Raw genomic sequence first — 24,992 nt, forward strand, 5'->3', positions numbered from 1 at the left:
TTAAAAAAATCCTTCTTTAACTCTTCTAGGAATTCTTGTTGGGCTTATTCCAATCTGCACTTGTCTTTGAGGTTTTATTTGCAGATGTTTTTGAGTCATTGTCTTCTGAGTTTCTGTATTGAGCATCCCTGTCATCGCAGTATTTTTAAAGGCAGTCTCTTTATTATTTGCTCTTTTTTTTCCCCTTCTTGACTTTAGACTTTATTTTTGAGCTGGACTCTACTCACCTCTGGTGATGGTGGGAGATATCTGGCCTGAACTTTTGTCTTTGATGTCCTGCTGCTGCTGCAGCTCATTCTGGGGGCCTGTAAGTTTTCAGTGCTCCCAAAGTGATGTGATCAAGGAAGAGGATCTGCCTTCCTACTCTGCACTTCACTCCTTGCACAGGTAGGGTCACTGTTCCCTCACAACTGCAACCACTCCCCTCTGACTCTGCTCCCAGTGCTAGTATAGGGGATCTCCTGGGAGCTCTTTCTTCCCTAATGTTCAATTCCCGAATGTCCTTGGGCACTTCTCACCATGACTACTGCTACTATGTCCTGGTGCCACTTCTGCTGCTGCATTGTGTCCCTAGCCACCCTCACCCCAATGTGCACAGACTTTTCTATCTTCTTAAGCTTCCTCGGTCCGGAAAAATTACTCACTTTGATTTTTTCTTGGTTTTTCTACTCAGAATCTACTTTGATACATTTTCCAGGTCATTGTAAAAGTGAGTTTGGGGGACCTGAAGCAAAATTGCTAGCTTTAACTACACATCTTAACTCCACCTCTTATAGTATCCTGTCACCATTTTTCTGGGACTGGAGCAAAATGGAAAGGGGGAGTCTTTGGGGCAAGCGGCAAAAATTGCTTAGAGGAGAGAAACCAAAATGGATACCTCAGAAGTTTTTATTCCATAAAGAACACAGAAAATAGAAAGAAATAAGTATAGGGGGCCATGAACCAGAGAATGAAGAGTTTAGAATAGACAGAAAGAGAAGGTGAATAATGAATAGAGTGACAGGGAGAAATCCCCTCTGGAAAAGGGCACAAAAAATGAAAATTTTAAAATTCATAAACAGGACTAGTTAAAAGGGAGGAAAAGGAGGAAAAATCTACTAGTCCAAGAGAGAAAAAAGCAGATAAAAATTAAATAACTAGATAAAAACACAAAAGAAAAAGGAACTCATAAACAAAACTCCAAAGAGAAAAGATAAATGAGAAGGAAAAATGGGGGTAAGAGAAGACAGCCAGTAGGAAAAGGGCCATCTTTAAAAAAGGACTAAGCTAAAGTAACAGAAGAGATATAGTACTGTGTTCATAGCAGAACGGAGGATCATAACTTTGAAAAAAACAATGTATTGGAGACAAATGGAAGAAAACATAAGCCTAACTCTCAGAACTTTAAATGTAAATGTATTAAACAATCCAATAAAAATAAAAAGAATGACAGATCAGATAAGAAAATGAAATCCTGCAATCTGTTGCTTATAAGAAATACATTTTTAAAACAGACATGGAAAAAAAATTACTATGCATCAAGTGAATCCCAAAAAAGCAGGAGCTACAATCATGCTACCTGAGCAAAGCAAAAACAAATACTCAACAAATAAGAGGGCCAAACAAAGAAAATATATTGTGCTGGAAGGAACTAGAGATACTAAATCAGTATTAGTACTAAACTTTGATGCTCTAAATACCTTAGCATCCAAATGTATAAAGGAAACATTAATTGAGCTATAAGAATTTATAGACAGTTGACACAATAGTGACTCCAGGAGACTTCAATGCTCTTCTCTCAATTTAGGATAAGTCTAACAGAAAGATAATCAAAAGAGAAAATGTGAAAATGAACAAATTGCTGGAAAAACTAGACTTAGAGACATACCAAGTTTTCCAAATGAAACTTCAATAAAAATTTATTTCTCAGTACCAAATGAAACTTTTACAAATATTGACCAACAGGGCACAGAGATATCACAAGAAAATATGAAAAGGTAGAAATGGTAAATATATCCTTTACAGATCATAATGCAATAAAAATAGTCATTGATTCAGGGACACCAAACAAAAGACACACACATAAATGGAGACTTAACAATAAAATCCTAAATAACAAATGGACCAAAATCATAAAACAATTAATTATGGGGGGAAAAAAATGAAAACAACATGCCAAAATTCTGGAAGCAGTTACAGCAGTACTTTGAGGAAAAAACATATCCTTACAAGCATAAATTAACAAAATTGAAAATAAGAGGACTAATTAACTAAATGTATATTCTTAAAAATTAGAAAGCCAACAAATAAACAAACCTTTAAAAGGACAAAAGAGGAAATACTAAAAACTAGAAAAGAAATAGGTAACCTGGAAGCCCCCAAAATCACAGAAATGATAAATAAAAAGCTCTTCATTTTAAAAGACTAATAAAATGATAAACCATTAACTAATTTGATTAAAAAGAGGGCAGAAAATCAAATCCATAACATATGAAATAAAAATGAAATCACAAAAGTGAGAATAAAAAGAATTATCAGAACATATTATACATAGAAATATGCTAACAAAACTAAGAATACAAAATTTTTAAAGGGTTAAAAATATAAAGTACTTAGACATTCAGAAGACCAGATAGAGATCTTAAATAACCCAATCTCAGAAATGGAAATGTAACTAGCTATAAAGGAGTTACCAAAGGAAAAAACTCCTGGTCTTAATGGAGAAACAGGAGAATTCTAGCAAACTTTTATAGAATAATTCATACTCATATTTCACAAATTATTCTCGAAAACTGAGAAAGAAAGCACACCACAAGAATCCTTTTTATGAGACAAATATAGTCATGATACAATGAAAGATAAAATGTAGAAAATTATAGAGCAATATTAACTAATATTGACTCAAAAATTGTAAACAAATCCTTTCAGAGATTAAAATTATTTATTTAATCACTCATCAAAACCAAGCTGAATTTGTACCATGGATGCAAAGATTGTTCAACATTAGGAAAACAATTAACATAACTAATCATACTGAAAAATCAAAATATCCAAAACCACATGATTCTCTCAGCAGACGCAGAAAAGACCTTTGACAAAGTACTACCCTCATTTATGCTAAAAATCTTACAAAGTATAGGTAGAGAGGGATTTTTTTAATGTCATGAAGAGCATTTATCTAAAAGCAAAAGCAAACATCATATACAAAGAAGATACACTTCTAGATCCTGTCCCAATAGTATAAAGCAAGGATGCCCTTTCTTCCCCCTATTATTTGATATAGTTCTGGCAATGCCAACAACAGCAATACGACAAGAGAAAGAATTCAAAGACATAAAGACAGGTAAAGAGGAGATAAAGCTATTCCTATTTGCTGATGACTTCATGGTATATTGGAATAGCTAGGGAATCAGAAAAGATACTGAGAAAATTAATAAATTCAGCAGAGTTGCAGACTAAATAAACCCTCAAAAAACAACTTCAGATGTATATAATAATAATAACATCCAAGAAGCAATAATATAGCAAGGGAAATCCCATTACAAATAACCACAAAATGTGTGAAATATCTAGGGATCAACCCACAAAGCATACACAAAATGTGTACGTATTCAATTACAAAGTGCTTCTTAAAGAAATAAAGAACAACTTAAATAGCTGGGGAAATAGTCAATACTCATGCTTGAGCCATGCCAATATAATAAAAATGACAATACTATCAAAGTTAATTAATACTTTTAATGCTATATCAACTAAATTACCAAGGGGATACTTCATAGAACTTCACAAAATAATAAAATTCATTTGGAAAAACAAAAGATCTAGAATATCAAGAGAAATGATGTAAAGACATAAGGATGAAGAAGGAATAACACTTCCATACCTCAATCTCTATATTATAAAGCAGCAGTAATCAAAACCATCTGGTATTTGTTTAAAAAACAACAGAGAAACAGATTCATGGAACAATCTAAACAAGTGAGAATCAGAAACAACAGAATTCAATAATCCAGTGTTTGATAAAGTAGGAAACATAAATTACCCAGGGGAAAAAAAGTCCTAATTATAAAAAACCCTTGCTATGAAAACTGGAAAACATTATGATAGAAATTACATTTAGACCAAGCTCTTACACCATAGTCCATACTATGTTCTAATCGGTTACCTGACCTTAATATTGATGATCATACTATTAAAAAAATCAGAAGAGAAGCAGATCACATAACTCTCAAAACTATGGGTAGGAAATATATTCTTCACCAAGAAACAGAGGCAATTAGAGAAGATAAAATAGATTACTTTAATTATGTGAAACTGACACCCTCTATACTGGCAACATTAATACACCTAGGATAAAGGGAGAATCAGTAGAATAGGGAAAAAAATCTTTCTATCAAATTTCTCTGAAAAGTTTTTAGCTGAGGTAATAGTTGTCAGTAGGTTTGGGTTGTTTTTTTCTTTTTTTGAAGGAGGCAAAAAGAACCAAAACAATAAATATACTAGTCAATTAAGTGCTGACATGAAATCAATGCATTCTCTTTACCAACCGCATAACATAAAGGTGTTTTGACATAATTATTATTTCCATTTTCCATGTTTATTTTAAGATTGGTTAGCTGCATGTAAATATATCTTTACATTACTTTGCAGTGTAGCATTTACAAAAAGACCCTGTATACATCATTAAAGGTCCGACTGCGGCCAATATTAAAATCTCTTGGGGAAACAATCATCAGCAATTTTGTTCAGATGACTATTTTTAAGGCTAATCATTTGACAGATTGATATCTGTCTCCTGGGTATTTGAATTATTAAATTGCTTTGGCTGTGAAATATAAAATTCTAACAAAGAAAAGTGTTTATGGACAGGAATCAAGGGCCTAACGAATGCATAAGACTTTAGTTCCTAGAAAAAGATTATTAGATTGACAGCAGGAGGTATAAATAGTACCTTGGTGAGTGAATTTGCTAATCAGATGTTTAGGGGCTCAAAATAAAGGAAGGACAGCATCTACTAGTACAACGCATATCATTCTTTTGTAGGGTTTTAGTTTTCATAATAAAACCCCATGTCATCTGATATTTGGTATAAATCTAGGTGTCATCTAGTCCAAAGTAGAAAGCCCTTTGGTTAAAATCTATGTTGATATAAAGCAAGAGTAAGCAAATTATGGCCTAAGGGCCAAATATAGCCCAATGCCTGCTTTTTTTTAAAGTCTGAGTGCCAAACCCTGGTATAGGGAAGAATCTCCATACCAATCAGACAGCTAATCTTTGAATCTTTGAATCCCCTGAACGCAGACCGATGTTACCAATTGCCTATTACACCTTTCAAAAATGAATGCTCCAGAGGTCTTGAATTCAATATGGGCAAAACTAAATTCTTGTCTTTCTTCCCAATCCCTCCTCTCTTCCAAACTCCTCAATTTCTACTGAAGGTACCATCTCCTTTCAGTATCCCAGATTTGTAATCTCAACATTAATCTCAGCTTTGCATTCTCACTCAACTCTCCCAGAATTGACCACATCATTACCCTACTCAATAAACTCCAGTGGTTTCCTACTGCTTTTAGAACAAAATATAAATGTCTCTGTTGAGCTTTCAAAACTATACAAACTGGCCCCAACCTACCTCTCCAGATTCATCAGACATAACTACCCTCCTGTGCTGTGCTCTGTGATCCAGGCAAACCGGCTTCCCAGTTCCTCCCATACTCCTGTCCATACTTCTGCCTTTGCACTGTCCATTTCCCATATGCCTAGAATATATTCCCTCCTTACTATCACCTCATATAGTCCCTTTCTTCTTTAAGACACAGTTCAAGAGTTTGATGAAATGGTGGGAAGATGGTAGTTGGTGTGTAAGGACCTCCTAGAAGAAACCAATTCCCCACAAAAACTCAGTAAATCTCTAAAACTAAACCATAAAGAAGAATGATGAAGTAAAAGTGAATCACCTATAAACTCCTTAAGTCAAGGACTACCAAAAAAAAAGTGCCAGAAATCTATGAAATTAGAAGTAACCAGTAAAGAAAAGCTAGACTAAGTGGAATGAATTGCAAGGACCTCAGTATAAAGCAGAACTCTGGCCAGACCTGTACCCAGCAGCCCAAGGGGCAAACCAAGGGCTTCATCCCTCTCTGTGGCAGAAGATAGAGCCAGACTGGCATCCAAACAGCCCATTCTCAAACCAGCAAACAGGTAGTGTGTGCTTAACCCAGCATCCAAGCAGTCACAGACCAACCCAAATGGCATTAGCCTGAACCACAGTCAAGAAACAAAGATAGACAATTCCTAGAGAATGTGGAGCCTAGACTCAGGATTAAATAGGACCTTCCTAGATCATCCAGGAATAGATGACTGCAGTTTAACTAAAGTCAAAGGCCCTGATACAGAAAATGAAGCTGGAGATATGAGTAAACAGAACAAACAAAATGAAGAGATATCCTGGGCTGAGAGAACTCTAAAGATATTAATTCTACTCCAGAAGAAGAGATTACTTCTACAACAAGAACAAATGGAACCTTATAGAAAAATATCCTAGATACTTGTCCCAGGCAAGCTACCCCAGCTGACACATCAAGGCATACTAAGGGAGAGAATGAAGGTAGCAAATGCAGATAAATCAAACAACCAATTCACACCTTGACCATCATTTCTGCTAAAATCCTGATGGAGACAGCCCAGGACACTGAACCCAAGGGGCCTTAGTAGTTGCAACACTACCAGATCAATGCCCTCAGCCATTATCCTGGGAAGCAACTCCCTACAGAGATGCAGCCTGGAAACAACACAATAAAAATTATATTCAACAAAAGGCTTTTGAAGAAAGAATTAAAAACTAATTAAAGAGTAAGTACTTTAAACAAAAAGTATTGGTAGATAAAAAAGCAAGTTATAGAAACAACAGAAAATTTATCAAATAAAATTACAACAATAAGACCACATACCAAAATATATGAGATGTAGTTAAAGCAATCCTTGAGGTAAATTTGGAGAGGGGAGAGGAAGAGAAGGAAAGCAAGAGGTAGGGAGGGAGAGAAACAGAGAGGGTGAGAGAGAGAGAGAGAGAAATGGCCATGCTACTAAAAAAAAAACTAGAAAAGCAACAAATCAAAATCCCAATTTAACACCAAAAGAAATACCAAAAATCAAAGAAGAAATTAACAAAACTGAAAACAAAAAAAATAATCACATGAATAAATAAAAGCATGAAGTAATTTTAAAAAACTAATAAAGTAAATAAGCAGCGACCATGCTTTTTTTCTTAAAGGAAAACCAAATTGTTTGTAACAAAAAAAGGGGGGGGGAATCCAAACAAAGGAAGAGAAAATTAAAGCAAATATCAAAAATTATTCTGCCCAACTATATATGCCAACAAAATAAATAACATAAAATGGATGAAAATTTACAAAAATATAAAATACTCAAATTAACAGAAACAATAATTACTTAAACAACAGTATGAGAAAAATAAATTGAACAACCATAATTGAACTCTCAAGGAAAACACTCCAGAAACACATGGATTTGCAAGAAAATTCTACCAATATTCAAAGAATAATTAGTTGCAAACTACATTAACTGTTTACAAAAATAGGAAAAGGGATCCACCTAACCATTTCTACATGGTGTTGATACCTAAACCAGGGACAGAATTCAAAGAAAGAAAACAGAAGACCAATATTTCTAGGCAACACTAATATTAAATAAAGTATTAGCAAACAGGCTGCAACATATTTAAAAGATTATACACTACAATCATGTTGGATTTATACCAAAAATGCAAGTTTGGTTCACTATAAGGAAAGTAATAAACATGATGGAACATATTAATAATAAAAATAGGAATGTGATTATATAAATAGATGCTAAAAAAGACTTCTGACAAAGTCAACAGCTATTTCTTTGAAAAATATTAAAAAGTATTCAAAAAATGCACTTGTCCTTATAATGACAACCAATATCTATCTAAAACCAAGAGTAAACCATATATGTAATGTGAAAAGACTTGAGGCTTTTCCAAAAAGATCAGGGATAAAGCAATGATGCCCATTGCAACCATTTCCATTTGATATTGTACTAGAAATACTTGCTGTTGTAATAAGAAAAAGAAATCAAGGAAATAAACATGTATACAGAGGGGAAAAAGCATTGCTTTTCACAGGATATGACAGCTTATCTTAAGAACTCTAAAAAATCAACTAAAATTAATGGAAACAATTTAATAAACAGAACAAAGTTGCAGGATATAACATTAATCCACATAAACTATTAATATTTCTGTATAGTATCAATAAAACCCCATCTCTTTCCTATCAGAAAAAGAGAGAAAGAGAAATTCCATCTAAAATAACAACAAAATGTAAAAAATAATTGGGAGACTACCACGACACACAGGAACTATATGAATACAACTACAAAACAGAAATTTTACAAAAATAAACAGATCTAAATAATTAGAGAAATTATTCACTGTTCATGGGGAAGTTATGCATACATAATAAAAACAACAATACAACCTATATTACTTTACTTAATCATTGCCCTATATAAGCTATAAAGTATCACTTTATAAAGCTACAAAAATGACGATTCATTTGGAGGAGGAAATAGTCAAGGATCTCATGGGGAAATTACGAGGGTAGGAGGTGAGAAAGAAGAGGGCTTGGCAGTACCAGATCTCAAACTATACCACAAAACAGTAATCATCAAAATGATTTGGTACTGGTTTAAAAACAGATAAGTCAGTCTGTGGAACATTATTATGTAACACAACGTAGAGAACAAATAAACCTAGCAACCTAGTACTTAATGTTTCCAAACATCTCAGCTATTGTGGTAAGGCCTCACTATTCACTTAAAAACTTCTAGAAAAACTGTAAAGTAATCTTAAAGAAATTAAATATTTCTCTAAAAATCTCACGCCACATACCAAGATAAGGCACCAAATGGATATACGACTTACGACATAAAAGGTGACATCATAAACACATCAGAGGAACAAGAAAGAAACTACACTTTGAATCTGTGGATGGGAAACATTTCATGATTGAATAAGAGATAGATAGGATCCCAGAAGATAAAACAGCTTTAATCATATAAAATTTAAATGCTTTTATACAAACAAAACCAATGAAGTTGAAATTAGAAGAGAACCAAATACATGCAAAAAATATTTGCAGAAAGTTTCTCTCATAAAGGTTTCATACACAAGATATATAAGGGACTGATTCAAACTTATAAACACAAGAGCCTTTCCCACCAACAGATAAATGATCAAAGGATATGAAGAGTTTTCAAAGGAAGAAGTTATCAATGTAGTTATCACTAATAATTAGAGAAATACAAATTGAAACAAATCTGAGATTCCACTTCACACTCTAGATTGGAAAAAGTGACCAAAAAAATTAACAGTTGTGAAAGCAATGAAAATCTTAAGATTATATCCACAGATGCAGAAAATTTTTTTGACAAAATAAAACACCCATTTCTATTTTAAAAAACAATAGAAAGCATATGAATCAATGGAGCCTTTCTTAAAATAAGTAATATATGTCTAAAACAAAGAGCAAGCATTATCTGTAATAAGGATAAACTTGAAGCCTTCCCAATAAGATCAGGGGTGAAACAAGAATGTTCATTATCATCACTGTTATTCAACATTATATTAAAAATCCTAGTCATAACAATAAGACAGAAAAAAAATGGAGGAATAAAAATAGGAAATGAGGAAATAAAACTATTACTCTTTGCAGATAATATGAAGGTATACTTAGAGAATCCTAGAGAATCAATTAAAAAACAGGTTCAAACAATTAACAACTTTAGCAAAGTTGCATGTTATAAAATAAACCCATTTCTATATACTGTACTACCAACAAAACCCAGCAGCAAGAGAAAGGAAAAGAAATTCCATTTAAAATAGTTGCAAACAATAAAAAATATTTGTGAGTCTACCAGCCAAGACAAACCCAGGGGCTATATGAATACAATTGCAAACCACTCTTCACATGAATAAAGACACAGCTAAATAATTGGAGAAATGTTAATTACTCATGGTAGGCTGAGCAATATAATAAAAATAACAATTTTACCTAATTTTAACTCATTCATTCAGTGCTGTACCAATCAAACTACCAAAGAGTTATTTTACAGAGCTAGAAAAAAATAATTTAAAAATTCATCTGAAAGAACCAAAGTTCAAGAATATCAAAAGAATAAATGAAAAAATACCAGATTTCAAACCTTATTACAAAGTAGTAATCATAAAAATAATCTGGTACTGGCTAAGAAACAGAGTACACCGGTGGAATATATTAGGCGCACAATAGTTAATGACCATAATAATCGGGTATTTGAGCAACCAAAAGATTCAAGCTTTTGAGGTAAGAACTCATCATCTGACAAAAATTACTGGGAAAACTAGAAAGCTGTTTGGAAGAAAGGAGGCATAGACCAACATCGTATTCCATATGCCAAGATAAGAAAGAGAAATGATTTATACATAAAGGGTGATATCACCAGTATATTAAGGGAAAATGGAAATATATCCCTATGGAAAAGGGAAGAATTTATGACCAAACAAGAGCTAGAAAGGCTCACAGTAAGTAAAATGTAATTTTGATTACATGTAACTAAAAAGGGGTTGCATAAACGAAACTAATGCAGCCAAAATTAGAAGGAAAACAGAAGCTGGGGGAGGGGGAGAATTTTACAGCCAGTTTCTCTGATAAAGGCCTCATTTCTCAAATATAAGTAAGCCAAATCAGCCATTCCCCAATTGACAAATGGTCAAAGGATATGAAGAGAATTTTCAGAAGAAATAAAAGCTATCAACAGTCACATGAAAAAATGCTCTAAATCACTACTGATTACAGGAATGCAAATTAAAACAAGTCTGAGATACCACCCCACACCTATCAGAATGGCTAACATGACAGAATAGGAAAACAACAAATGACGGAAGGGATATGGGGAAAAATGGGACACTAATGCACTACTGGTAGAGTTGTGAACTAGTCCAACCAATCTAGAGAACAATATAGAACTACTTCCAACAAATCATAAAACTGTGGGTAACTTTTGACCCAGCAACACCACTACTAGGTCTACATCCCAAAGAGATCAAAGAAAATTGAAAAGAACCTATTTGTACAAAAATATTTATAGCCATTCTTTTTGTGCTGGCAAAGAAATAGGAATTCAGGGGATGCCCATCAATTAGGTAATTGTTAAACGAGTCGTGGTATAAGACTATGATGGAATACTGTTGTGCTATAAGAAATGATAAACAGGACAGTTTCGGAAAAATCTGGAAAAATCTGTATGAACTCATGCAGAGTGAAGTGAGCAGAACCAGGAGAACATTGTACATAGTAACAACAATATTATAAGGATGATCAACTGTGAAAGACTTGGCTATTCTGATCAAGACAGTGATCCAAAACAATTCCAAAGGACTTATGATGAAAAATGATAACTACATCCAGAAAGAGAACTAATTCGGAGTGCAGATTCAAGTATACTTTTTTCACTTTCTCTGTTTTTCCTGGGAGGGAGAGGGGTTGTGTGCGTTCTTCTACAACATACCTAATATAGAAATATTTTGCATCATTTCACATGAATAATTGATATCATACTGCTTGCCTGCTGAAGAGGTAGAGAAAAAGCAGGAAGGTCGGAGAGAATTTAGAAGTCAATATTTCTAAAAATAAATGGTAAAAAATTTTTACATGTAATTGGGAAATATTTAACAAGGTTAAATTTAAAATTTTTTTTTAACTTTCAAAAAAACTGGTTGTGGGAGTGGCTGTAGGGAAACAGGTACACTTATGTGCTATTAGTGGAGCTACAAACTGGCCCAGCCATTCTGACAAACAATTTAAAACTATGTCCAAAAAAGTGAGCAATCTGTGCAAACCCTCTAACTCAGCAATACCACTATCAGGTCTATACCCCAAAGGCATCAAAGAAAGAAGAAAAGGACTCATGTTTAAACATAGTCATAAAAGCTCTTTGTGTGGTGGCAAAGAACTAGAAACTAAGGGGACACTCATTAGTTGGGAAATGGATGAAAGGAACAGTTTTAGAGAAACCTAGGAAGATCTGTATGAACTGATGTAGTTACTTAAGCAGAATCAGTAGAACACTGTATGCCGGTTGAATCAGCAGAACATTGTATACCGCAAAAACATTATAAAGAAAAACAACTGAAACATTGGAGAACTGACTGACATAATGACTAACCACAATTCCAGAGAAATGCAGAAACTTTCTTTCCACCTCTTGTCAGAGAGGTGATGGACTCAAGATGAAGAATGAGAAATACATTTTCAGGCACATAATACGTGAATTTGTTTTACTTGACTATGTGTATCTATTCCGAGGGCTTTGTTTCTTTTTTGGTTTTTTTCCCATTTCAGGAGGTAGAGGGTAAAGAGGGATACGGATATTGAGAGACAGAGAGAGGGGGCATTTTTCTTTTTTTTTTTTTTAATGGACGGAAAATAACAGAAGACAAGCTAGAAAGAAGGCCAGACAAGCAAAATAACACTGAAAGCTATGGGCTGATCTTATCATATATTTGAAAAGCAAGCTATACATAACTCACATACAATCTTCTTTTTCAGTATGTGTGTTTATACATATATACACGTTCATATACATATATACACACCGTTGTTTTGTGGTTTCTCAGTCGTTTCACTCGTGTCCAACTCTTTGTGACCCTATTTGGGGTTTTCTTGGCAAAATACTGGAGTGGTTTTCCATTTCCTTCTCTAGATCATTTTACATATGAAGACTGAAGCAGAAAGGGTTAAGTGATTTGCCCAGGGTCACACAGCTGTTAATTCCATGAAGCTAGACTTGAACTCAGGTCTTCCTGACTCCAGGCTCAGTGTTCTACCCACTGCACCACCTAGCCGCCTCTTCCTCTTAGCTCCCATCACTACCACCACAGCTAGTGTCTTTTACTCTGAGACTACGTCTTATGCCATTTGCAGCATGGCTTCCCCCATTAGAATGTGGGCTCCTTAAAGGCAAAAACCTTTTTTTTACAACCTTTCTCGGTATCCTCAGTGCTTAGCACAATGTCTGGAACATAAAAGACGCTTAATGAACGGCTGGTGATTGAATGATTTCTTAAGTTCAGAATAAAAATAAAAATTATTTTAAAAGTCACAGCTCAAGCACCCTCTTCTACAGGAAACCATTCCTGCTACCCCTCCTGCTACTAGGGCCATCCTTCCTGACTTACTTTATATTTAACTACTTTGTATATACTTGCATTTATTCATTTTGTGTTTATATTGTAGATATATAGAGGCATCTCTCCAATTACAATGTGAACTCCTTTCCAGTAGGGATTGTTTCATTCTTGGTACTTATATCCTCAGTGCTGAGGATAGTTCCTGGTACATAGTAGGTGCTTAATACATACTTGTTGATTAATTGATTTCAAGTATTAAAGAATCATAATTTGAAATAGACTGAAGAATATAATTCCTAAATAAAATATGGACCCTCCATGGAAGATTAGGTGACAGGGAGACTTCCTCAAAAAAAAAAATGAAGCAATGCTTTTTTAAAATTACCAACCACTGAAAACAGAAATACTAAGAAAACTGTCGTCCAAACTTTAGTTCCTATAGTCACTAAATCAAAATGTCTCCTTTTTATATGAAAATCTCGGGATGACAGAACATAAGCTCCAATTAGTTCTCTAGTAGTGATGTTATGTTTTGATGAGCCAGATGCATAGCATTTAGTTTTTCTATCCCTCTTAGAATCTCAAATTACACATTTATGAAATGGCTGTTAATGATACAGATTAGATTTTGTAAAAAATAATCAGTCCATATTATGGCCGTTGATGTTTGCTTAACATCACTGAAATTAGCTCTCTTATGACTTCCCTCACTGTCTCTGACTGCTAAAATCCTACCTAGTTGCTTGAAGTCAAAAGAAGTCATCATTAGTCTCACCCTCCACTATCCAATCAACTGCAGAGTCCTGTCATTTCTACCTTCTGATTATCTCCTATTTCCATCCCCGACTCTGTTACTTGAACCACCATGATGCAGATTCACATAACCTCACACCTGGACCATTCCAATAGCCTGCTGGCTGGTCCCTTCCAAGTCTCTACCCCATTCCAATCAACCTTCCAGTCAGCTGTCAAAGTGGCCTTATTAAAAAGTCTGCTCATGTCACCCTCCTACTCAATAGACTCTACTAGATCACTATCATTTTTAGGATCAAATAAAAAATTATTTGCTTGGCTTTTAAAGTCCTTCATAACCCCTTCTTACCTTTTCAGTAAGTCTTCTTGCACTTTATTCCCACTACACTTAATCTTCAATGCAATGACACTGGTATTCTTGCTGATCCTAGCACAGGACACACCATCTCCCCACTGTGCATTTTCACTGACTGTCCTTCATGCCTAGAATGTTCTTATTCCCCATCTCGGCCTCCTCACTTCCTTGGCCTTCTTCAACTCTCAGCTAAAGTCCCACCACCTTTTGTCCTTCCCAATCCTTCTCAATCTTACTGCTTTTCTTCTTAGACTATCCCCAATTTGTCCTGTGCATATCCTGTTTGTACATAGTTGTTTCATACATGTTGCCTCTCCTTTTAGGCTATGATCTCCTTGAGAGCACAAACTGGTTTTTGCTTTTCTTATCTCTCCACTGCTTAGCACAGTGCCTGGTACACAGCAGATGTTTAATCAATGCTAGCTGACTGACACCACACTGCCTAATAACTGTTCAACTGTGCTACGTCCAAGGAGGTGCTTTGTTGAAGGATTTTGAAACATACTGAAGGAAGTAAGATATACAAATGAGTAACAATTACTGTACAATATGAAAAAGTCCTAAATCTGGGAATGGTGGTAACTGTTACAGAATTCAGAAAAGGAGGACTGCAATGTGGGCTGGAGGACAATGCAATGAAGACATGGGATTTAAAATGATCAATAAAGTATATGAGGCAATAATATCTGACATTTATACAGTGCTCTTAGAGTTTGCCAAGCATTTTACATATAAGAAATGTATTCACCACAACTTCAAACTGCCAGTTGACTTTTTACCGTATATTGAATTTGATTCTCTTGAATTGTATATAGCAACCTAGGATTATATTGTGATAATTTCTCATTAATAAAGATACAACCTCTTTCTCAGTAGGCCTTTAATTAGCTCCAACCCTCATTCATTAAGTATCATTCAATGAACCAGAGAAGCCTCCTTTCCCATTAGTAATTACTCTTATTCATCCATAATTGAACAAACATTAAAATTACAAAATACAGAATTTATTTTTAAATTAGAGCAATAAACATAAGCAGATACAACTATTTATAACATTTTCACTATGACCAATGTTATTGCCAGAGTCAATTCAAATTCTCAAAGTATCAGTAACTTATTCATTTGTCCAGAGACTCCGCCTAAAATATGGAAACTTGGTCTCTAATCATCAAATTCACTACAGATGATGATTAAAAATCTCTTAAAGCATCTTTTTCTTATTTCTTTTCTGAATTAGTCATTTTTCTTTGCTCCTCTTCAAAACATAACAGTCTTTCTGAAAATACATTGTACTGCTAGCACTCTTCAATAAATTCTTTTTATAGAACTTCCTCAGAAAACACTTATGACAGTTATTACAAGAAAGAAATCTATCCTCATCACCTTCTCTCTCTGTTGAACAGATTCTTCCTCAATCCTCATGGATCCCAGAACAAGCATTTCCCTGACTCCATAAAAAGAGGTGCTGCACATCCAGTCACTCCTCAACTCTTTCTTCAAAGTGCTTTCTTCCAACATTCTATCTGATTAACAGATACCTGTCACCAATACCTGTAGCCTCTGTGATCTAGATATTTGAAGGCAAGAGACAGATAGATAGATAGATAGATAGATAGATAGATAGATAGATAGACAGACAGATAGACAGAGAGACAGATAGATAGAGATAGCTAGCTAGAATACGTATTGTAACTACAAACCAGACCTAGATTCCCATAATACTCTGCCATGATCTTCTCTGCATACTCAGCCATGAAACTAATAATATGAACAAAACACTATGTGGTTAAGATTTTATAAACTAACCACAGGAATAGGAAAGGGTCTTATAGATCTTATAGTTCATTCCTTTCATTTTCATAGATGTAAAAACTGAAACCCAAAGAAGCTTAGTGATTTTCACAAGGATGCAGCTAGACAGAAGTTAGGTCTGCTGATACCAATGTTCTTGCCAACATAGCATGCTGTCATAATGTGTTCAGAAGGACTTTCATCAGAAGCAGAGATGCCAGCAGACTGCCAGAACTACCTCTGAAAATAGTAGCACAAAAAAGCCTGAAGCTTGGAATGTGCATCCCCACACCTAGGTAAGCAAAACCCAACTTTAACACAAAGTTCAAAGTGAAGAACTAGGCTGGAAAATAAGCAAACAAGAAAAAAGTTGACCATAAAAAAGCTACAGGTGGCAGGGAAGACCAAGACATAAACTCAGAAGACAACACTATGAAAACAGCTAGAAACAAAGCCTCAAAGTAAAATGCTAACTGGACCCAAGCCCAACAAGAATTCCTAAAAGAATTAAAGAAAGAAATAAAAGTGGTAAAGGAAAAACTGGGAAAAGAAATGACAGTAATAACAAGAAAATACGAAGAGAGAATTAACAGTTTGGTAAAATAAGCACAAAAAAATACTGAAGAAAATAACACCTGAAAAATAGAACTTGGCCTAGTGGTAAAAAAAAAAAGACACAAATATTCACAGAAGAAAAGAGCCCTTTAAAAAACATAATCAGACCATAAGTAAACTGGGAGAACAAGGAATAGTTTACCTATCAGATCTATGGAGAACAGAAGAATTCATGACCAAACAGGAGATAGAGAACATTACGAAAAGCAAAATGGACAATTTTGATTACATTAAATTGAAAAGTTTTTGCACAAAGCCAATGCAACTAAGATTAGAAGGAAGATAGAAAATTGGCAAAGAATTTTTACAACCAGTCTCTCTGATAAAGCCCTCATTTCTAAAATACATACAGAATTAAGACAAATTTATTAGAACACAAGCTATTCCCCAACTGATAAATGGTCAAAGGATATCAACAGACAGTTCTCAGATGAAGAAATTAAAGCCATCTATAGTCATATGAAAAAATGCTCTAAATCGTTTATCAACTAGAGAAATGCAAATCAAAACAACTCTAAGGTACCACATCACACCTATCAGGTTGGCCAACATGACAAAATAGGACAATGATAAATGTTGGAGAAGATGAGGCAAAATTGGAACACTAATATATTGTTGGTGGAGTTGTGAAATGGTCCAACCATTTTGGAAAACAATTTGGAACTATGCCCAAAGGGCTACAAAAATGTGCATACCCTTTGATCCAGCAATAGCACTTCTAGGGCTATATCCCAAAGAGATCAAACAAATGGGAAAAGGACCCACATGTACAAAAATCTTCACAGCAGCTCTTTTTGTGGTGGCAAAGAATTGGAAATTGAGAGGATGCCCATCAATTGGGGAATGGCTGAGCAAGTTGTGGTATATGAATGTAATGGAATACTACTGTGTTATAAGAAATGATGAACAGGCTGACTTCAGAAAAACCTGGAAAGACTTATATGGTCTGATGCTGAGTGAAATGAGCAGAACCAAGAGGACTTTGTACACAATAACAGCCACATTATGCGATGACTAATATTGTTAAACTGAACCCTTCTCAGCATTACAAGGATCTAAGACATCTCCAGAGGCCTCGGGATGGAAAATGCTGTCTACATCCAAAGAAAGAACTATGGAAGTTGAATCGCTACCACTTATTTTTATCTTCTGTTGAGTTTTGTTTCATCTTTCTGGTGGTTCCTCCTATTGGTTTCCATTTTTACTTACAACTTCACTAATGTGAAAATCTGTTTAATAGGAATGTAAATGTAAAGCCTATTTCAGATTGTGTGCCGTCTTGGGTGGGGGGGAGGAAGGGGGAAAAAATTTTCAACTCAAAAGCATATGGAAGTGATTGTTGATAAAAACAAAATAAATTAATAAAAAAAATTTAAAAAAAACATAATCAGCTAAATGGAGAAAAAAGAAGTACAAAATCTTACTGAAGAAAATAATTCCTTAAAAATTAGAATTGGCCAAGTGGAAGCTATTGACTCCATCAGACATTAAGAAACAATAAGACAAAATCAGAAAATGCAAAATAGAAGAAAATATGAAATATTTCATGGAAACACCACTGAATTAGAAAACAGATCAAAGAGAAATAATTTAAGAATTACTGGACTACCTGAAAGCCATGATAAAAAAAAAAGCCTAGACATCAACTTTCAAGAAATTTTCAAGGAAAACTGTCCTGATATCTTAGGTCAAGAGGGTAAAATAGAATTCAAAAGAGATCCCAAAATGAAAACTCTCAGGAATATTATAGGCAAATTCCAGGGCTCCCAAATTAAAGAAAAAATATTATAAGCAACCAGAAAAAAACAATTCAAATATCATGAAGTTACAATTAGGATAACACAAGATTAACCAGCTTCTACATTAAAGAACTGGAGGGTTTGAATATGATATTCCAGAAGGCAAAGGAGTTAGGATTACAACCAAGAATAACCTACTCAGCAAAGCTTACTACAACCCTTAAAGGAAAAAATGGATGTTTAATGAAATAGAGAACCATTCAAGTATTCCTGATAAAAAGAATAGAACTGAACAGAAAATTTGTCATTCAAACAGAAAACTCAAGAGAAGCATCAAAACATAAACATGAAAGGGTCTCGATAAAGTTAAACTGTTTACATTCCTATATGGGAAGATGTTATGTGTAACTCCTAAGAACTTTATTGTTATTAGGGCAAGAACTTTGCATAAACAGTGTGAATATGGGTTGAATATGATGGGATATCTAAAAAAATAAAATTAAGGGGTGAGAAAGAGGGATGCAGCTTTCTCTTCAGCTGTCCATAAGGTGCTTGGTTCTTCTTCGGAAGCTAAGGCCACGCTGGCATGAACCCTCACTTCATCCAGCAACTAACACCACTACAAACAAGTCTCACCTCATCCTGCTGCTGAAATGGCCATCTCCGAGCTCACCTGCTTCTACTCCTCCCTCATCCTTCATGACGATGAGGTTACAGTCATGGAGGATAAAATCAATGCCCTCATTAATGCAGCAGGTGTAAATGTTGAACCATTCTGGCCTGGATTATTTGCAAAGGCCCTGTCCAATGTGAATATCGCAAGTCTCATGTGCAATGTAGAAGTTGGTAGACATGCCCCAGCAGCTGGTGGTGCTGTCCCTACTGGAGGGGTATCTCCTGCTATCACAGCTGCCCTAGCTGAGGAGAAGAAAGAAGAAGCAAAAAACAGAAGAATCCAAGGAGTCCGATGATAACATGGGCTTTCATCTGTTTGACTAAATATTTTTTGTACCATTAAATAAAAAGCTTAATTCAACTTAAAAAAAAGAAAGAGGGATGCACTGGGAGAACGGGGAAAGGAGAGGTAGAATGGGAAAATGTTCTCATATAAAAGAAGCACACAAAGGAAGAACTTTTACAGTGGAGAGGGAAATGGTAGGAGATGGGGATTGGAAGGCAATGCTTGAATTTCACTCTTACCAGAACTGGTTCAAAGATGGAAGAATAGATAGACAGATAGACAGACAGACAGACAGACAGACAGATAGATAGACAGATAGAAATAGATAGATAGATAGATAGATAGATAGATAGATAGATAGATAGACAGACAGACACACTCAGTTGTGTATAGAAATGTAACAGCCAATAGGAAAATAGGAGGGGGAAGGGATGACAGAAAGGTGGGGAATTAATAAAAGGTAAAACAGATTAAGGGAGGCAGTAATTACAAGCAAAACAGACTTTTGAGGAAGGACAACATAAAAAGAGAGAAAAAGAAACAGAAGAAAATGAGATGGAGGGGGAAAACACAGTAATCATAAAAGTGAATATGAATGGGATGAGCTCACCCATAAAATGGAAGCAGATAGCAGAATGGATTAGAAACCTGAATTTAACAACATTGCTTACAAGAGACATACTTGAAACAAAAAGACACATACAAAGTTAAAAGAAAGAGCTGGAGTAAAATCTAATATGCTTCAGCTAAACTAAAAAAGGGCAGAGGTAGCAATCATGATCTCAGACATAGCAAAAGATAAAACAGACCTAATTAAAAGTGATAATCAAGGAAACTACATTTTGCTAAAAGGTACCATTAGATAATGAAGTAATATCCAAAATTTTTACAAAAAGTTTCTCTGATAAAGACCCCATTCCTTAAATATATACTGAGTATAGAACTGAGTCAAATTTATAAAATAAAAGCCATCCTCCAATCGATAAATGGTCAAAGAATATAAACAGGCAGATTTCAGAAGAAATCAAAGCTATCTATAGTCACATTAAAAATGCTCTAAATCACTATTGATTAGAGAAAGGCAAATTAAAACAACTCTGAGGTACCACCTCATACCTATCAGAAATGACAAGTACTGGAGGGGGATGAGGGAAAAATAAGTACACTCACAAAATGTTGGTGGAGTAGTGAACGGGTCCAACAATTCTGGAGAACAATTTGGATCTAGGCAAAAGAGCCATAAAACTGTTTATACCCTTTGATCTAGCAATACCTCTACTAGGTCTGTATCCCAAAGAGATCAAAGAAAAAGCAAAGAGACCTATAAGTACAAAAATATTTATAGTAGTTCTTTAACTATGATGGCAAAGAATTGGAAATTGAGGTGACGTTCATCCACAGGGAAATGGCTGAATAAGTAGTGGTATATGACTGTGATGGAGTACTACTGTGTTATAAGAAATGACAAGGGTGGTGGGTTTCAGAAAAATATGGCAAGACCTAAATTTTTTTAAAGATTTAAAGTAAAGTGAGAAGAATTGGGAGATCACTGTGCACAGTGCAGCAATGCTGTAATGATGATCAACTGCAAAAGAATTGGCTACTCTGATCAATACAATAACCCAAAACAATTCCAAAAGACTCATGATGATGAAAAAAAATGCTATCCACCGCCAGAGAAATAACTGAGGAACTCTGAGTGCAAACTGAAGTATAATTTTCTCACTTTATTTTTCTTGCATTTTTTGAAATATGACTAATATTAAAATTATTTTGCATGATTTCTCATATATAATTGATATCATACTACTTGCCTTCTCAGTGGGTGGGGTGGGGGGGAAGAAGGAAGGAGAGAATTTGGGACTCAAAATTTTAAAAGAAACAGACACCAATTCTATTCCCAACTCTAACACCTTAAGCCATTGTTCTCCAAGATGGGATATATGCCTCAAAGAGGCATGATTCATTAGATCACAGGAAGAATATATATGAGACTAGCTATTTATATTCATCTTTTAATAAAAAAAAAAAACTAAGGAAGAAATTAAGCTTTATCATACTGAAAATATGGGGTGACATGGAACCCTCACTCAGTGCATATGTCAAATGATCACATATCACATATGGTATTCAAGATATCCTGAATTCCATAAGATGGAGGAGTTTGGCAGAGGTGCCCTTCTACTCTTTTAACTCAATTTTGGCATATCCTGGCATAATTCAGTTTACATGTGCCCAGCTACGTTTATTTATGGATGGTATGACCTAATTTAAACTAATTCTCACAAAACGGACATGTGGCTTAAAAACATTCCTTGGAAGAATGCTAATAACAAAAACACAAAAAAACCAATAAGGAAAGCAGGGGGCGGTGCAATTCACCGAGAAGGGCACCCTGGGGGAGCGGAGGAAACCGGTGACTGAGGCAGGGAAAGGTTACGAGCTGCCCTTGGTCAGCTAGGGGAGCGGGTGCACCGAGTCTCAGCCGGGAGGATGGCCGCCCACGGAGTCTGAGGCCTGCGGGCCACCTACCACTGCATGCTCGACAAGGTGGAGCTGGTGCTGCCCGAAAAGGTGAGGCCCCTCTACAACCACCCGGCAGGTCCTAGAACTGTGTTTTTCTGGGCACCAATTATGAAATGGGGTTCGTTTGTGCTGGATTGGCTGACATGGCCAGGCCAGCAGAAAAACTCAGCACAGCACAGTCGGCTGTATTAATGGCTACAGGGTTAATTTGGTCAAGATACTCCCTTGTTATTATTCCTAAAAACTGGAGTCTGTTTGCTGTTAATTTTTTTGTCAGTGTCGCAGGAGGCTCTCAGCTCTTTCGTATATGGAGGTATAAACGGGAACTAAGAGCCAAGGAAAATTTGTAAAGAGCTCTTGATCTGCTGAACAAATCCAGAAGCAGTTATTACCACCAAAGGGACCGAAGTTTGATTAATTTTATTATTTGGTTTTCAAAAAGATACGGCTAACAATGTTAATGTTCTGCAGATGGGACTGTAACTGTAGCCATTATACAGTACCTTGACTGAACTGAAAATAAAACACACTTTTAGTTAAAAAAAAAAACAAACCAATAAGGAAATGGCAGAGATGACACTTCTTAATATGAGGCACACTGTCAGTCACATGATGAAATAAAAAGTACAATGACAATCTAATCATATCTGACAAGAAATCACTCTAAGAACTTATCAATAAGATTATTTAAAATATAGATTTACAATTATTATTATTATTAATGATGAACTTTGCCCTAATGTATACTGTGCCTTGAGATAATTAGCTAGTGACAATAACATTAACAAAACATTTTAAAACTATGCTTTTGTTGACAAAAAGATACAAAAGCTCTCATATCTATGCATTTAAAAAAAGAACAAGAGAATTTTCTAACCTATTTAAAAATCTTCCAAATGAAGCATTTCAATGAGCTTTGAATCTATATATTAAAAATACTGTTTTATTACATATTATTTTCATATTTTGGCCATATTAAAAGAACAAATGATCAACAATCAAGGAAGATCAAAATTTACTAGCCCAATTGCAAAAAAAAAAAAACTTTGCAGACCTGGTGAGTAGTACTGAAAAATGAGAACCATTATTTACTAAGTATTTGAATGTACTTCTTTCATTTGGATGTATGTATCTTTGTCAGGCCATTAAAGCCAAGTACTAAAACAAATTGAACTTAGAAAAAGTCCTTCAAATTGCTTATTTCAAATTTTTCAAAAATTATGAGGCATACGCAGTGGATAAAGCACCGGCCCTGGATTCAGGAGGACCTGAGTTCAAATCTGACCTCAGACATATAATACTTACTAGCTGTGTGACCCTGAACAAGTCACTTAACCCCCATTGCCCCCCAAAAAAATTAAGCATAGCCCTAATTAAAATATTAATATTTCAGTAAGATCAAAAATTTCTAAAGTGTTAATAAATCAAATGAAATTATTTTAAATAATCCTCTTCAACTTTATCTTATCCTTAACATCTTTTTGTATGTCTTATAATTTATATAATATATTAGTATAATAGGGTATATATATATATATATAAATTTATAAAATATAAATATGTAAACATATGGGACAAATACTAACCATTTTTTACCAAGAAGAGAATAAAATCAAAAAGTTCAGAAACTACAGTCTTATGCAACCTCAAGGTACTGAAAAGAAACTAAATTCTGATTCAAAGGACTTGGTTTCAAATTCTACCTCTGTTTCACTTACTACCCACATGACTTTTGACAAGTTGCTTAACCACTTGGGGACTGTTAGTCCCTTTACAAAATGAAAAGATTGGCCTAGCTGTTCTCTAAGGTCTATTCCATTATAAAGCTAGGATTTTATGAATCTCTTAGTGCCCTAGTTATCAGCATCTACAAAATGGATAAAATGTTCTCCACTATATCAAATCCACTGAAAATCATCACTGAGAAAAAAGTATCACTTTAATGTCCCTAAACTGGTAATGCCTCTCTTCAAGGAGTTCATTCAAATACATAGTGTTACATCACTAATTTCTCTTACCCCAGAAACAAATTAATGAGATTACTAGGTTAGATTTGCTTTCAAAAGAGGATCCTAGGGGCAGCTAGGTAGCGTAGTGGATAGAGCACCTGCCCTGGATTCAGGAGGACCTGAGTTCAAATGCGTTCTCAGATACATAACACTTACTAGCTGTGTGACCCTGGGCAAGTCACTTAACCCCACTGCCTAGCCAAAACAAACAAACAAAAAAAAAAGAGGATCCTAGGGAATTTCCAATTGTCTGCAAAGTGATAGTTAGCCAGGGTATTCCACAGAACTATTTCTAATACTTAAAAAGACTACATAAGGAGGGTTATTAAAACATTAATATTTTTATAGAATAAAGGTCCAAGTAAAAAGCTAGTTACACCCTGCCTTCAGAATGTTTCTTCCTCAGTTTTCTTAAATGGTATTGTATTTAAAAATTGGCTCTACAGAGAAAAGTGCTCTTCCAGAACCATAGCAGCGTACTTTGTCATAAGACAAAAGAATTACTAAATTTTATTATTTTAGCAGCATTTTCTTCCATTCCATTGTATACAGCCAATGAGCAAATAATAATTACACTCCATTTTTATCAACTTTTTAAGATATGCAGAATCACTGAATCTCAGAGTTAGAAGGAACCTCAGAATTTATCTAGGCCAAAACACACCTCAACAAGAATTTGATTTTCAAATAGTCTGCGCCAGCTTTTGCTTGAATATTTCCTGTAAAATAAGAAATCTATGACTTCCTGAGGCAGCAGTTCATTAATCTCATGGACAGTCATAATTGTTAAACAGTTGTTCCTAACCTCAAGCCTAAATCTGACTCTTTGCGACTTCATCTATCTGGTACTATCTTCCGTGGACAAGCAGCACAAAGCTAATCCCTCTTCCAAAAGACAAGCTTCAGCTACTTGAAAACAGCCATTAATTACTTCAATTTAATATGGCACAATCTCTAGATTTCCGACAAGCCTAGCTGCCCTCCTCTGAAAGTCTTCCAGTTTATATCAAAGTGTTTCCTAATACCTGGCACCCAGAGCTGAATACAAATA

The 24,992-nt window shown here is 34.9% G+C and overlaps 1 protein-coding gene and 1 pseudogene across 3 annotated transcripts in view; one reads left to right on the forward strand and one right to left on the reverse strand.

Moving 5' to 3' along the window:
- Positions 1–24,992, reverse strand: part of CDC14A (cell division cycle 14A) — a 234,694-nt gene that overhangs the window by 137,828 nt on the left and 71,874 nt on the right. The window lies entirely within an intron of this gene.
- On the forward strand, positions 21,777–22,472 carry LOC110217503 (mitochondrial pyruvate carrier 2 pseudogene; annotated as a pseudogene).

Source organism: Phascolarctos cinereus, unplaced genomic scaffold (genome assembly GCF_003287225.1).
Source record: "Phascolarctos cinereus isolate Bilbo 61053 unplaced genomic scaffold, phaCin_HiC Scaffold_5;HRSCAF=322, whole genome shotgun sequence".
In the NCBI taxonomy this organism is placed as follows: domain Eukaryota; kingdom Metazoa; phylum Chordata; class Mammalia; order Diprotodontia; family Phascolarctidae; genus Phascolarctos; species Phascolarctos cinereus.